At 32.9% G+C, this 14,922-nt stretch overlaps 1 long non-coding RNA gene across 1 annotated transcript; it reads right to left on the bottom strand.

Moving 5' to 3' along the window:
- Positions 1 to 5,208: 5,208 nt before the first annotated feature.
- On the bottom strand, positions 5,209 to 6,280 carry LOC107888677 (uncharacterized). The gene is made up of 2 exons (XR_001681445.2): positions 5,808 to 6,280; positions 5,209 to 5,509 (listed from the first exon to the last, which is right to left on the bottom strand). It is a non-coding gene; the product is annotated as an uncharacterized lncRNA (long non-coding RNA).
- Between the last annotated feature and the right edge of the window lie 8,642 nt (positions 6,281 to 14,922).

Raw genomic sequence — 14,922 nt, 5'->3', positions numbered from 1 at the left:
AAAATATACATTGAAAGTGGTCCGGGACTAAACCGAGGACCTAAGAAAAGTTTTAAGAAAAATTCTGAGTTAGTGTCTCACACACCCGTGTAGAGACATAGCACACGCCCCTGTGCTTTGGGACACGCCCGTGTCCCCTACCCATGTGGAATTAATTGAATTTATTTTCTCCTTCGAACCTACAGGGGTTTTCACAAGGCCAAGCACACGCCCGTGCCTCTGGCCCGTGTCCTTCACAAGGCCTAGACGCACCCGTGTGGTTGCTCGTGTCCAAAAATTTGAGCATTCTGTTTATGGCATCAGCATGCATTTAGGGGCACACGGCCAAGGCACATGCCCGTGTACTAGGCCGTGCCCTCCATACGGTTGAGACACACGGCCGTGTCTCTACCCGTGTGTTTACTACCATGCATTTTGACTTAAAATTCTTAGGTGCAGGGGACACACAGTTATATCACACGCCCATGGGGTGGTCCGTGTGTCACACACGGCCTAGGCACACGCCCGTGTGTCTACCGGTGTGGACCTTGTTAGGCTATTTTCCAAGCCTTTGGTCATCCTCTAACATATATTCTCACTTATAGGTTTCCATAACATACAGCCAGGCCTAATTATACACTCAAATGACCTCGATAAACCTCATTGCATGTAAACCTCATTTCATTGGTCTTACACATGCTAGGTTATTTCTCTTGTATCAAGGATGTCTATGCGTTATAAAACATTCAAGATTGGGTCATTATTATAACTCATTGCCAGTTATGGCCTAGCCATCCCATGTGATTTGGTCACGTTACATGTGTATCTACTTGTGATACGCCAAGTTCAATCATCACAATAACATTTGAACACAAACATGCACAACTTTATAGGTCATACCTTATAATAAAATGAGCCAAATCCCATGGCCATATGCATGTGGACATGTATACCTTACAAGCCTTCATATTGGCTAATCAATTGACACATATTACAAAATAAACAAAAACCCTATACATGCCATTGAACAAAATAAGAGTATCTATATACCAAAGCTAGACAAGATGATAGTGTGTTGATTCTCCAACCGTCTTCCAATCTTCGCGAGTCCACAAGCTTTATAAGACAGGGAAAAGAGAGGGGTAAGCATTTACATGCTTAGTAAGCCCGAATAACTAGAAAGTAAACTTACTGATTTATTTAGCATGCAACCATATTAAGCAAATAAACCAACAAGCATGGAATGGTTTCCCTATCACATGCACTCCATCAACAAGTTAGTCCCATAACAATGCACCATGTAAATTTGTCTTAGATGAGCTCATCATTCAACATTTTCATTTTTATAATACATGTTAATCCCGTTGAGTCTCTCGAAAAATCTCGATGGATTATCCATTTACCGTCAAGTTATAAGAGCGATCATCTCATGTATGCACTCCCGCGAACCTCACATCTTACGGCGAGATTACCAGTCCAGGCTAAATCCCTCGTAATGTAAACTCATAGGGTGATGTTGGGATTACTTAGTTTAGGCTAAATCCCTTATAGCGACAAACACCCTTAATAAGTTCGGATCTGAATTACCAGTCCAGGCTAAATTTAGACCCTAATCGGATTACCCGTCCGGGCTAAATCCACAATGTACACATTCTTCGGAAGGCTCGATCACTCAAGGAACACCCGTCCGGGCTAGATCCTTTCTATATTTGAGATCAACGGATTACCCGTCTAGGTTGAATCTTTTTCTGCAACACATGAAGGATCCCAAGTCATGTAAGTCATGGTTTATCCATCGAATTTCCCTTTTAACCTCAACCGGGGCATTTATCATCATATCATTATTATTGACATATTTTTATGGATTTTCATGCCATCATTATAACTAATTATCATGCATTCATAACACATGTAATTAGACCTATTAATAGTTTACTTAAAGTTATTCGAACTTACCCAGTATCAAGGTTTCGGTTTCGTATTTCGGTTATTCCGAAACCTTTTGTTTTCCTCGATTGACCTCCGAAACTTGCTCCTCGGGGTCTGTAACAATAAAAATGAATCATCAATACCTCATATTATTCTTTTTGAGCCTAAATTTCACCCCTAGACAAAATGATCGTTTTGCCCCTAACCTTTCACCTTTTTACGATTTAGTCTCTAGGCTCGTATGATGAAATGCATGAATTTTCTACATTACCCAAGCCTAGCCGAATGTTCTTTCCTCTAATGGCATCCCACATTTTTCTATTATTTCACATTTCTACCACATATTTTACACCTTTTGCAAAAAGGTCCTTTTAAGGGTTTTTCATGAAAATCACCTAGAAAAAGATGTTTAACACACATCCAACTTTCATATTCCTCCATAAAACATCAAAGAATAAATATGTCACACACGGATCACTTTACAAACATGAACCCTAACTCAAAATATGTGTAGAAATAGAGAGAGAGAAAGCTACCGGGATTTCAAAAATATGAAGAACATTAAAAACGGGGCTTGGGAGCACTTACTATTGAGCTTGAAAATGTTGAAAACCCTGGTTATAGAGGGCTTGAGAAATTCGGCTGAATGAGGGAGAAGAATGGCTGATTTTTGCCTTCATTTTTCCCATTTTATTTCATTAATTAGCCAAATGACCAAAATGCCCTTAAGCCCTTTCTTTAAAACTTTATCCATACATGCCCATTTTTGTCCAAAAACTTAGAAATTGAGAAAATTGCTCTTTAAGACCTTCTAATTAATAATCTAAAGCAATTTCATGCAAATTACTTCTAGAATCCAAGTTTTACAATTTATTCAATTTGGTCTCTTTTTTCCAATTGGACACCTTATTCATAGAATTTCCTCATGAAACTTTAACACATGCATATTTTCATATTCTAAACCTCATAATAATCATAAAATAAATATTTCAAAGTCAGATTTATGGTCTCAAAACCACTGTTCTGACTAGGCCCTATTTTGGGATGTTATAGAAAATATATATGAATATTTATCTAGCACGGGTTACATTAAAAATGAATCACACGGCCAAGGCTAATTTGGGACATGTGGGCCACACAAGCGTGTGAACCCATTTTTTTGAAAAGTTTTCTAAGGTTGTACGGGTTGCCCAAGTCGATATGGACCTACTGAAGGGTCGGTAAGCCCTACTTAGACCCCTATATGAGTGATATGTCTGTCTGATTTCTGTACCGAGCATGAATTATGATATCTGAATGTATGTGCTGTAATTGCATAACAGCATGAAATCTTTTGTATGTTGCATTGCATCGGGGTGGGTTATTGTTATCTGGAGGAAGTGTCTGAAAGGCTATTAAGCCTGTTATCTGACAACTTTGCTGCAAATTTCTGATTATGTGCCGCATTTCGGTACATCATGGTGTGTAGGGATGGGTGGGTTGATTTAATCCCCACATAATGTGTAGGGATGGACGGAGATGGTGTGTAGAGGCTGGTGGGTAGGATTCTAATTTTCTGCTATTGCATATTGTATTTAAGATGGGCCAAGGCCCTAAATTATATCTGAGACTATATCCGAATGGGCCAAGGCCCAAACTAAATCTGTAATGGGCTCAGGCCACATAGTGTAATTGATTATTTTCTGATGTGTATCTGTATGTATGTTTTTTTGTGGGGATTACACACTGAGTTTGCAAAAACTCACCCCTTTTTCTGTTTAATCTGTATAGGTAATCCCCAGACTTAGGTGGATCGGTGCAGCAGAGGACTCGACGATGACCACCACTACTGAACTGCTTTATTATAGCTTTTGATTTTATACTATCTTTGGGTATTTATTATTGTACTGTTGGGACTTTGGACTGTTTGGTTTAAATTGGGATTTTATACTATTTTTATGGATTTTTAAACTGCAACTCAACAAAACATGATTTTTTTCTAAAAACTAAGATTTTTGGTTTCATAAAATAATTGGTTTCAAAAGCTTCTGCTTAAAAGACATGTTTTAAGGTAAATCAGCTTGCTCACGTTTTTTCGAATTAAATAAAAGCTAATTAATTGGAATGGTTTTAACTTGTCAATCTTGATTTCAAACCCGATTCCATGTGACATCGCTAGATTTATCCATAACGTCTAGGCCAGATTTGGGGTGTTATAGAGAATTCACAACAAATGTAAGACCTCAGCCATCGGTAGGACATCCAGGACCAGCAACTAAAACTGTAACTAACCATTAATGACATGTCATTTGTATCTTAAGTATTCACAAGATTTATACGAGTCGCATTAGATATCCGAATCATTTAACTCCATTTTCACTATACCATTTTAAGGTCACATCTATGTATTTCACATTTTCTAAACATAATCATCAATTGAATTATAATCACAATTTAGTCCAAAATCACTAATCGACATATATCATTAAATTTAACTATACCTAACATGAATAATAGTTAACATGTTACCAAAAGCAACAATTAATAAGTTTAAACAATATACGAACTTACCTAACAAAAACGATTACGAATACGATGCCGACAACTAATCCGTTAATTTAGCTTTTCCACAATTCAAGTTCAATTGATTCATTTCTTGATCTAAATAATAATTTTCACTCAATTAATCCATTCAAACATCTCAAATAATTAAACTTAAGCTTATAATCTCTTTCATAAATTTACAAAATTACCCCCAACATTTTACCTTTTATGCAATTTAGTCCTTAAACCCGAAACTTACAAATTAACCATATTTAAGCAAAGCCCATGCTAGTCAAATTTCCTAGGGTCTATTACATCCCATATTTATCACAATTTCATAATAATTCCATGAAATTTTACGACTTTAACAATTTAATCCATAAACATTAAAATTACTAAAAACTAATTTACAAAATAGTCCAATTTAACAACCAAGCTTAATAATCTACCATCAAACTTCAAAAAACACTTCAAACTCATCAATGGAACCGTTCAAAATATTTAACAGATTTACGAATTAACCCCCAAGTTAGCTAGATTAAACTAAAACGATCACAAAAACATAAAAATCATTAAAAATAAACAAAAATTCTACTCACATGCAAGGTGAAGTAAATGGCCGAACTTCAAGCTTCCTTTTTTTTTTATTGAAGAAAATGTTAATTGAAAAACATGATAATTATTTCTTATTTTGTTTATAATTTTATTTACTTAATTACATAATTACCCTTATTTCATAATGAAGTTTTCCTTAAACATAAAGCTAAAATCATCCACTACAAATAAAATAGGTATATTTACTATGTAATTCCATCTGTAATGGCCCATTTTTTCCCGGGCCCATACAAAAATCAAAAAACAAAATAAACCATAATACAAAACCAAAATTAAAGTCCAATGTCCATAATACCCAAGCCCAAAATCCAAAATAACAAGACCCAACAAAATACGGCCCAAATGACCCAAAAAAAACCCCCCAAACCCTAGCCTGCTGCCTAGTGCAGACACCATCAGCTTCCGCCCAGCCTCCATGCTTCACAACGGCCTCCACGCCCACGAACGGTTTCTCCACGCACACCTGCAACAAACGAAAACCACAACAGAAAATGACAGCAAATATAACCGAATTACAGCAATCAAATAGAGGAGAAAAAGGGAAAAATTGTAAATATTATATTTCATTTTGGCTATAAAAAGCCATTGTAAATACTGATTTTGGGGATACACGGATTGAAAAAAAAAATCAGAATTGAAAAGGTGATTCGAGTTTTCAGTTTTTTTGAGTTTTCAGATTTCGTTTTTTTTTGAATATTTTCTCTCTTCTCTTCTTTTCTCTCATATTTCGCATGAATTGAATAAAGGAAAAGAGTACTTACCTGGCCTCTGATCGCATGTCTTTTGCATATGGTCGGCCACCAAGCTTGATGGTGGTTCAACGATGACTTTGAAAGCCCTAACATTAGGGATTTGATTTGTTGATTGCAAAAATGGCAGTGCCATTCAGTTTTTTCTTTTTCTTTAATTTTGATTGCAAAGAAACAACACCGTTTCAAGGGGAAATGTTTGGTTATTTGCTGCAGATGGTTAATTTATGTGAATTATCCCTCCCCTTCGCGCTGATTTTCAATTGGATCCTATTTGTGTTTATTTGTTTTTTTAATTTTTCCTAAAATCAGCCCGCGTTTGAGCCTTGCATTTTGGGACCAGGATTATTTCCAACTTTAGTCCCTTAGAATTTACGTCGATTATGCATTAGCCCTCCGTTTAATTTCAAAATTTATAAATTATCCCCTTTCATTTTAAATTTATTTCAATTAGGATTTTTGTTTATATGATTTATTATTTTTGAGGAGACTCATTTAATATATTTTTTGTGTCAGAACTGTTTTAATAATTTTTATTTTTGTTTAAATAAATTATTATTTTGAAATCTTTATATTATTTTGCATTATGTGTAGAATTTGATTTAAATATTCATGTTGAGCTTTCTATTTGAAATGCTTATTATTTTAAAATTCACTTAATATTCTTATATATGTGTTAACTTTTTTTTTAAAAAAAAGAAATAATTTTGTTTTATTTTCGTTTGTACAGTTATTTTGGAGTTGATTTTATTATATTATTTTTAACATTTTTTTATAATGTTTCGTCTAAATATTTCCAGATATGTTTGTACATATATTATTTTAATGATTTTTTTTTAAAATACTTATTGTTTTAAAATTCATTTAATTATGTGTGTAAAGTTACTTGGGAGCTGCATTTTTTTGTGTTAATAAAATTATTATTTTGAAATTCCTCATTATGTCATATTATTTTAATATATTATGTAGTATCTCATTTAAATGTTTTTATGTATAATGGTACTTATATAATTTATAGATTAACTTAATTTTATATATATTATTAATCTCAAGCTATTTTTTACAAATAATTATTCCTAAATCTATTTATATATGCATGCTTTTTTTTTAATTTATTATGTGTACTATACATTATCATGTATTTTTATTATTCTTTCATATTTTATATATTATTTAAGTTATCATGTACATAGTCGATTTTTGAATGAATTTGTGTTTAAAATATTTTGCATATAATTCGTTTAAACTTTTATCCTATAATATCTATTTCAATAATTATATATCCCTAATCTTTTTGCAAATTTTTCAACTTATCTATTATATATATTATGTATTCATTGATTCATCATTATTTTGAAAATGTCTTATACCACAATTGACTTCTAATTTCTATTTTATTTTGTACATGTTTTGTTGTTGTTTTATATTATTTATGTTGATGTTTTATATTATCTTGTCATTATGTTATTTGTTATATCAAATTGTTCACCATCCATGCTTAAAAAAATTTTGGTCACATTGTACTTAGAATAGTTGTACATAATTGTTGGATTTATTAATTGTGACTTGTTGTATCCTATTATTTCATGTTCATTAATCCTTTCCCATGCGAATGTTTCGATACAATGCATTGAGTATTCCATCTATTGCTGTAATTCGGTTATCTTTGCTGTCATTTGCTGTTGTGGTTTTCGTTTGTTGCAGGTGTGCATGGCGTGGAGAAACCGTTCGTGGGCGTGGAAGCCGTTGTGGAGCATGGAGGCTGGGCGGAAGCTGCTGGTGTCTGCACTAGGCAGCAGGCTAGGGTTTGGGGGGTTTTTTTTTAGGTCATTTGGGCCGTATTTTGTTAGGTCTTGTTATTTTGGATTTTGGGCTTGGGTATTATGGACATTGGACTTTAATTTTGGTTTTGTATTATGGTTTATTTTGTTTTTTGGTTTTTGTATGGGCCCGGGAAAAAATGGGCCATTACAGCTGCCCCTCTTTGCCCATTGTCGTGTAATGAGAGTAGAGCAAAGACTTCAAATAGGCCAATTTTGCCCTGTTTTGCTGGATTTTGGCTGTAAGGAAATAGGACTAGTGACTTAAATCTGCTCCATTGCCAATACATGGAGATAAGATTTGCCATCCTCAATCTGCTCCACAACTACTTTAGGGAAATAGATCTTCAATCTTCAGTCTACTTCCTTTCTACCTCAGGAAGATAAGACTAAAATCGCCAACCTGCTCTCTTGCTACTTCAGAGAGATAAGGCTAGTGGCTAAAATCTGCTCCATTGCCGGTACATGGAGATAAGATTCACCATCTTCGATCTACTCCACTACCGCTTAGGGGAGATAAGATATTCAATCTTTAGTCTGCTTTCTTGCTACCTCAGAAAGATAAGACTCAATCTTTAACCTGCTCTCTTACTACCTCAAAGAGATAAGGCTTGAGGCTTAAATCTGCTCCATTGTCGATACATGGAGATAAGATTTGCCTCTTCCAATCTTCAATCTTCAGTCTGCTTCCTTGCTACCTCAGGAAGATAAGACTTCAATATTGAACCAGCTTTCTTGCTACCTCAGAGAGATAAGGCTTGAGGCTTAAATCTGCTCCATTACCGATACATGGAGATAAGATTTGCCTCCAATCTTTAGTCTGCTTCCTTGCTACCTCAGGAAGATAAGACTTCAATCTTCAACCTGCTCTCTTGCTACCTTAGAGAGATAAGGCTGATGGTAAAATCTGCTTCATTGTCGATACTACTGAAATCAATGTCTTCCACCAATGATAAGCTAAATCCCTCAATAATGATATAGCACATTTCAAACATTCCTCAGGTGTACAAGACAATTCATCAAATACTCGAATAGAATTCTCAAGCCAAAACTCTGCTTTCTCGGCATCATCATCAATATTTGCCCTGAATTCTTTGGCCCCTTGTTTACGGATTCTGTCAACTGGAGTTCTGTGAAATTTCATCAGATCTACACCTTGAGGCATTGGGGGTACAGGTTGAAGAATCGGGGGAGGTGGGGGAGGTTGTGCATTCAGGTTCGTACGAACGAACTCAGTATACCAGGCATTCATCATCTGGAGAAAGGCTTCCCGAGCCCCTTCTCCTCCTCCTTGACCAACAGTAGGAGGTGGATTTTCAGTTGGCACCGCCCCTTCAGCCGGAGCTGGTGTATTACTCTCTACATCATCAGTTGCAACTGGATCGGGACCCATTTACTATATAAAAAAATCATTTAAAAGGTCAGAAGTCGTCACACTATCACAATATATATATAGCATGTATAGCAAAACCCGTACATACAACACATTAGTCTGAGAACCGACTAAACCTGCTTTGATACCACCAAATATAATGACTCGTACCCGAGACCGTCGCCGGAGTCGAACACGAGGTGTTAACAGACTTAATTCATTACTTAAACAGCTCAAACAATTTATTTTTAAAATTTTCAGTCAAGGTAGCAATCTGCATCACAGTCGCTTAAAAATTCATATCTCGAGTTACAAAACTCAAAATCCAATTCCATAAATTTTCCATGAAAATAGACTCATATATATATTTACTAATATTTTTCTAGAATTTTTGGTCATATCAATTAGTACAGTTTATTAGTTAAAGTCTCCCCTATTTCAGGGTTTGACTGCTCTGACGTCTGTGTATTTCAAATCATATATCTCTCTATACAGAATTTCAATGTCTATGAAGTTTGTTTTTATTAAAACTAGACTCAATAATTAATCTTTACATATAAATAATTACTTCTAATTATTTTTTTACAATTTATGATGAATTTTTAAAGTCAGAATAGGGGATCCAGAAATCACTCTGGCCCTGTTTCACAAAAATTCAAATATCTCATAAAATCTAATTTATATACCTGTTTTGTTCAATCCATATGAAAATAAACTCATAAAGCTTCAATTTAATAACTTACTCATCATTTAATACCATTTCTACTATTTTTAGTGATTTTTCAAATTTACATCACTGCTGCTGTCAGATTCTGTTTTATGGCAAATTTTACTTTACTATATATTTTCATGGACTAAATAGCATTTCAAACATACATAACATCAAATATGACTTAGATTGGCCATTCCAATGGCTAATCATTTACAAACCCTTTTCTTGCCAAACCATAGCCATATCATAAGATCATTTACACAAAGTGAGTATTTTGTCATACATGCCACATTCAAAACACACAAGCCATTTTACCAATTTATGCCTTCGGATAGTGTGAACGAGTCTTCGACCTATCCCAATTCTCAAGCCGACTTGTCAACAACTACAATGAATGAAAAGAAGGGGGTAAGCATAAATTCTTAGTAAGTTCACATGCAAATAGCAAGTAACATAATCACACAATCCCACATAAAACATCATTTGCATAAACAACACCAAGACATTCATGTTTCATTTGTATTTAATATCTTTCTACGATTTCATCATACCAAGTTTTCAACCCGAGGGTTTAAGCACATACCTGTCAAATTTTCTCATTTACCACACTTACCAACATGTCACCTTCGTTTTAGGCCTTCTTCTTATTCACTTAAGATTCACCCGTTGAACACATCGGAATATAATTTGAATATGCGGATCTCATGAACATAAGAGCCATACCCGCAGCTAGACAAACTCAATAGTCTGCAGAACTTATGTAGCCAAGATACCATGTAACCCGCATATTAGTGAACTCGGACTCAACTCAACAAGCTAGGGCGTTCGCATCCATAAGTGAACTCGGACTCAACTCAATGAGCTCGGATGCCTAGTTACATCTCACGAACTCGGACTCAACTCAACGAGTTCGGAACTCAAATATCCTAGTGACATGTCACTTGTATTCTAATCTATTCCCAAGGTTCAAACGGGATTTTTCCTTGATTACACATCTTTGCCGTCTTCCACAGAATATTGAAACCGATACTCGGTAGCAATTCATATTTAACAAGTAATAAACATAATTTGCATATTACTCAACAATAACCACAAAGCATAATATTTCATAATAATAATCATCATATCATATAAATATCATTAAGTTACTTAAAATAATAATTATGTTACTACATTTACACATGAACTTACCTTGGTACAAAATTTTTAGCAATCGAGCCTATTCTTCGTAAACTTTGTTTTTCCCTCGATCGCGACTTGAATCTCGTTTCTCTTGATCTATAATGTCAAATTAATCTTATTTAATACATACATTCATCAAAACAGTCTTTAATACGAACTTTGGAAAAATTACATTTTTGCCCCTAAACTTTTGCATAATTACACTTTTGCCCCTAGGCTCGGGAATTAAACTTCATCCCTTATTCTTATGTTTTATGACATGCTGATCATTTTTCCTTTCTATGACAACATCAAATTCACACTCTAACATGTACTTATGACTAATAGGTATTTTTACTGATTAAGCCCTTTTTACTCGTTTTCGCTTAAAACCGAGTAGCACAAGTTGTCTAACATAATTTAAAACCTCATATTCTATCATAAAACACCAAAAAACACAAATTTCACCTATGGGTATTTTTCCAAATATGAACCCTAGGTTGAATTATTGCTAGCATAAGCTTAATCAAGCTACCGGGATTCCAAAAACGTAAAGAACATTAAAAACGGGGCTCGGAATCACTTACTATGGAGCTTGAAAGGTTGAAACAAACCCTAACTATGGAAAACCCTTGAAATTTCGGCTTAATGAAGAATATGGACTAAAATTGGCTTTTAATTTTGTTTTTAATTCATTTTAATAACTAAATGACCAAAATGCCCTTACTACTAAACTTTCCAAAAATTCCACCATGTCTAATTTTTGTCCATAGACTTAGAAATTGGTCAAATTTCTATTTAAGACCTCCTCATTAATATTCCAAAACAATTTCATACTAAAAACTCCTAGAATGCAAGTTTTGTAAATTATTCGATTTAGTCCCTAATTTCAATTTAAGCACTTTAGGTATAGGATTTCATCACGAAATTTTCACACAATCATGAAATCATATCATAAACATCAAAATAATTATAAATTAATTATTTCTATCTCGGATTTGTGGTCACGAAACCACTATCCCGATTAGGCCCTAATTCGGGATATTACAAAACAGGACTTGGATACACGGGAATGTAATGCTCACATAAGCTAAAAGTATTTCAAGGTTACTCACACAAGATAACATTATATTGAGGTTACCCGTCTGGGATAAACCTACGATACGTTTAACTTGAGAATCTGCAACAAATGCTAGATCTCGTAATAACATGTAAATCCCTAATCAAATACATGTATAAGCCTAATGGCATGCCATATGTATCCTATTCTTTTACTAAGTTCACTCGTGCATTACTTCCGTATAAATGACAATATCAAATCCTTTACATTTTACACGAATATTTACATGCATTTACACGAATTTACAATTCGATCCAATACAAGACATTTGTGCCAAATTCCCTAATTCTACTCAATTTTAACAAGTATATATATTAATTCAAGTATAATTCATACATAAGTAAAATAGAGTAGTAAGTTCCATATGAACTTACCTTGTCAAACACCAAACAATTTGAATCTTCAAGGACTAATCGGTAATTTTAATTTATTCAATTCTTGATCAATATAATTATTCCATTCAATTTATCAATATCAAACATTTTTACATCATGCAATGACATGAATGAACCTAATCTCATTTTTGATACCCCTAAAGTTTTATAATTTATTCAATTTAGTCCTTATGTGCAAAACTAAAAATTAAACTTTACAATGTAGTCGTTTTTCATAATCTAATGTTAAAATCTATCAATTTAACACCAACTTCTTCAAGAAATCAACAATGGAAACTTTCAAAAACTTCAACATTTTTGAAACTTGGTGTATGGGCTAGTTAAATCAAGCTCTCATGACCTCAAAAACATAAAAATTACAAGAAAAATGGATTAGAAATACCTACCAATTAGGGACTGAATAGATTGAGCTTAAAAAATGGTTTTTCCTAGGTTTTCAAAGCATGGATAATTAGTGAAATGAAGATGGAAAAATCCCACTAAATTTTTCCTTATGTACTTTAATTAAATCTTTAATTACTTGATTAACTTTATTAAACCTTAATCATAACTAATCAAAATTAATGGAAGTTAACATCATCATCTACCTATTTGATGTAACAAAATGATTTATTTACCATTTTGAACCTTTAAATAATTAAAAATATATAGTGTTGGACTTTTACAATTTTGTCCCTACACCTAAATTAACTATTAATTCAACAAAATTACTAGACCAAACTTTAATATTCTTTTATACTAACTCTATAAATATTCAGATTTAATATTTACGGATCCGGTTTATAGAAATAAGGTTCCGAAACTACCTTTTCTGGCACCGATAAAAATCGGATTGTATAAATTCACACTGAATTATTAATATATTTCTCTTACTTTTCACTAAATATTCCTTGGTTCAATACTAAATTATTTTTCCACATCACTTAATATTTTATAATTCACTAAACTCCTCTTTATATATTTCTATAATTTGTACATGAAATTTCTCTCATTTTTAATGATAATTACTATTTTATTTCTTGTTTCAAAACTATTTTATGCTTCAAGATCTCTTAATATTACCCAATTCATTCATTTATTCTCTTTCTAGATATTTCACATAATTTATTCAAAAAAAATATTTACATTATCATGATTCAATACATTTTTATATTTTATTCAATTTAGTCTCTTAAACTAGAATAACAGAAATTCATAAGCTTATTTCCTCATTTACATATCAATACATTTTCTCACTAAGTTTCTTATAATTTCTAGATGCTATATTTCATTCACTACACAACTTATTACATATTTAATTTACTACTTAAATAAACAAATAAAATTTACAGGAGTATTTACATTTCTTTTGTTAGATTTCACTTTCTTACTTCTCATCCTACCGCACTTTTTTCACTTCCTCTCCTTTGTCTATAATATTCCCATCACTTTCTTTTCTTTCTCACTTTATAATCTTATTAAAACATAATTCATTACTAGAAATAGCTTTCTCATATCTCTACTTCAACTAAATATAAATTTCATAAGAAAACACTTGAATTCTTACCTTGTCTATTTAATCTCTTCACTATCTTCTCAACATTTTTCGCTTCCAACACCAATTTCTTACTTCCAAGAAGATAATCAAACTCTCTAGGATCTTTACTTCACTTTTCCTTTTTTGTGACTATGGAAATTCTCATGAATTTTGGGTTAAAATAATAAAATGGATGGAAAATGACTAAATTGCATAAAAAGCAAAACTCTCTCTTCTCTCTTTCTTCTTGGACATTGGAAGCAAATGAAGAATTTCATATTTATCTAATATTTATTAATTAAAAGATGATAAAATATCTTCAATAAAATATTATTCGAATAATATTTAGATAGCTAAATAATATAAAATATCACCAACATCATGATTATAATCCAAGGGCCCATATTTTATACTTTAAGACTAAGCAAATCTAATTGTCACAATTCAACCACACATTCAAGGGTATTTTGGTAATTTTTCCTAAAATAATCTCTTCTAAAATGATCATATTGCCTTTGGGAATTTATAATATTAACAATTTGCCACCCACATTTTTGGAAAATTTTCAACTTTAGTCCCTTAACTTTTTAATATTCACTTTAACCCTTTAAATTTTAAATATTTTCAATCAAATCCAAAAAAATTACATCTTTACAATTTAGACCTACATTAAATTAATTTATCATGACATACCCCATGAGTCAACTTCCTTTGGCATCCATCAGCCTTCTCTTTTATCGATTGTATACTTTATTTCACTTTACCAAGAAATCTACTATACATAATCTCAACTCAGTGCCACTTTTATAGCATAGCGATTTTAAGAGCATTACAATTATGGTTCTGTGTGCTTGGAATTGTCCCAAGATCTAGTGACCCAACTGTTTGAAGTTATGGATAGAGCCCTTAGGAAGACACAAATGCTATTTTTTACACTAACTCTTAGAGTAACTGGAAGAGGCTTACATTTGTCACACTCGAAAATGTTAAAATATAAGTACAGCAGAAATTCTGGGTACCTAAGTCTAAAA

The sequence above is a fragment of the Gossypium hirsutum genome, chromosome A09 (genome assembly GCF_007990345.1).
Source record: "Gossypium hirsutum isolate 1008001.06 chromosome A09, Gossypium_hirsutum_v2.1, whole genome shotgun sequence".
Lineage (NCBI taxonomy): Eukaryota > Viridiplantae > Streptophyta > Magnoliopsida > Malvales > Malvaceae > Gossypium > Gossypium hirsutum.
The sequence above is the reverse complement of the archived record's forward strand: the minus strand, read 5'-3'. Positions and strand labels throughout refer to the sequence as shown.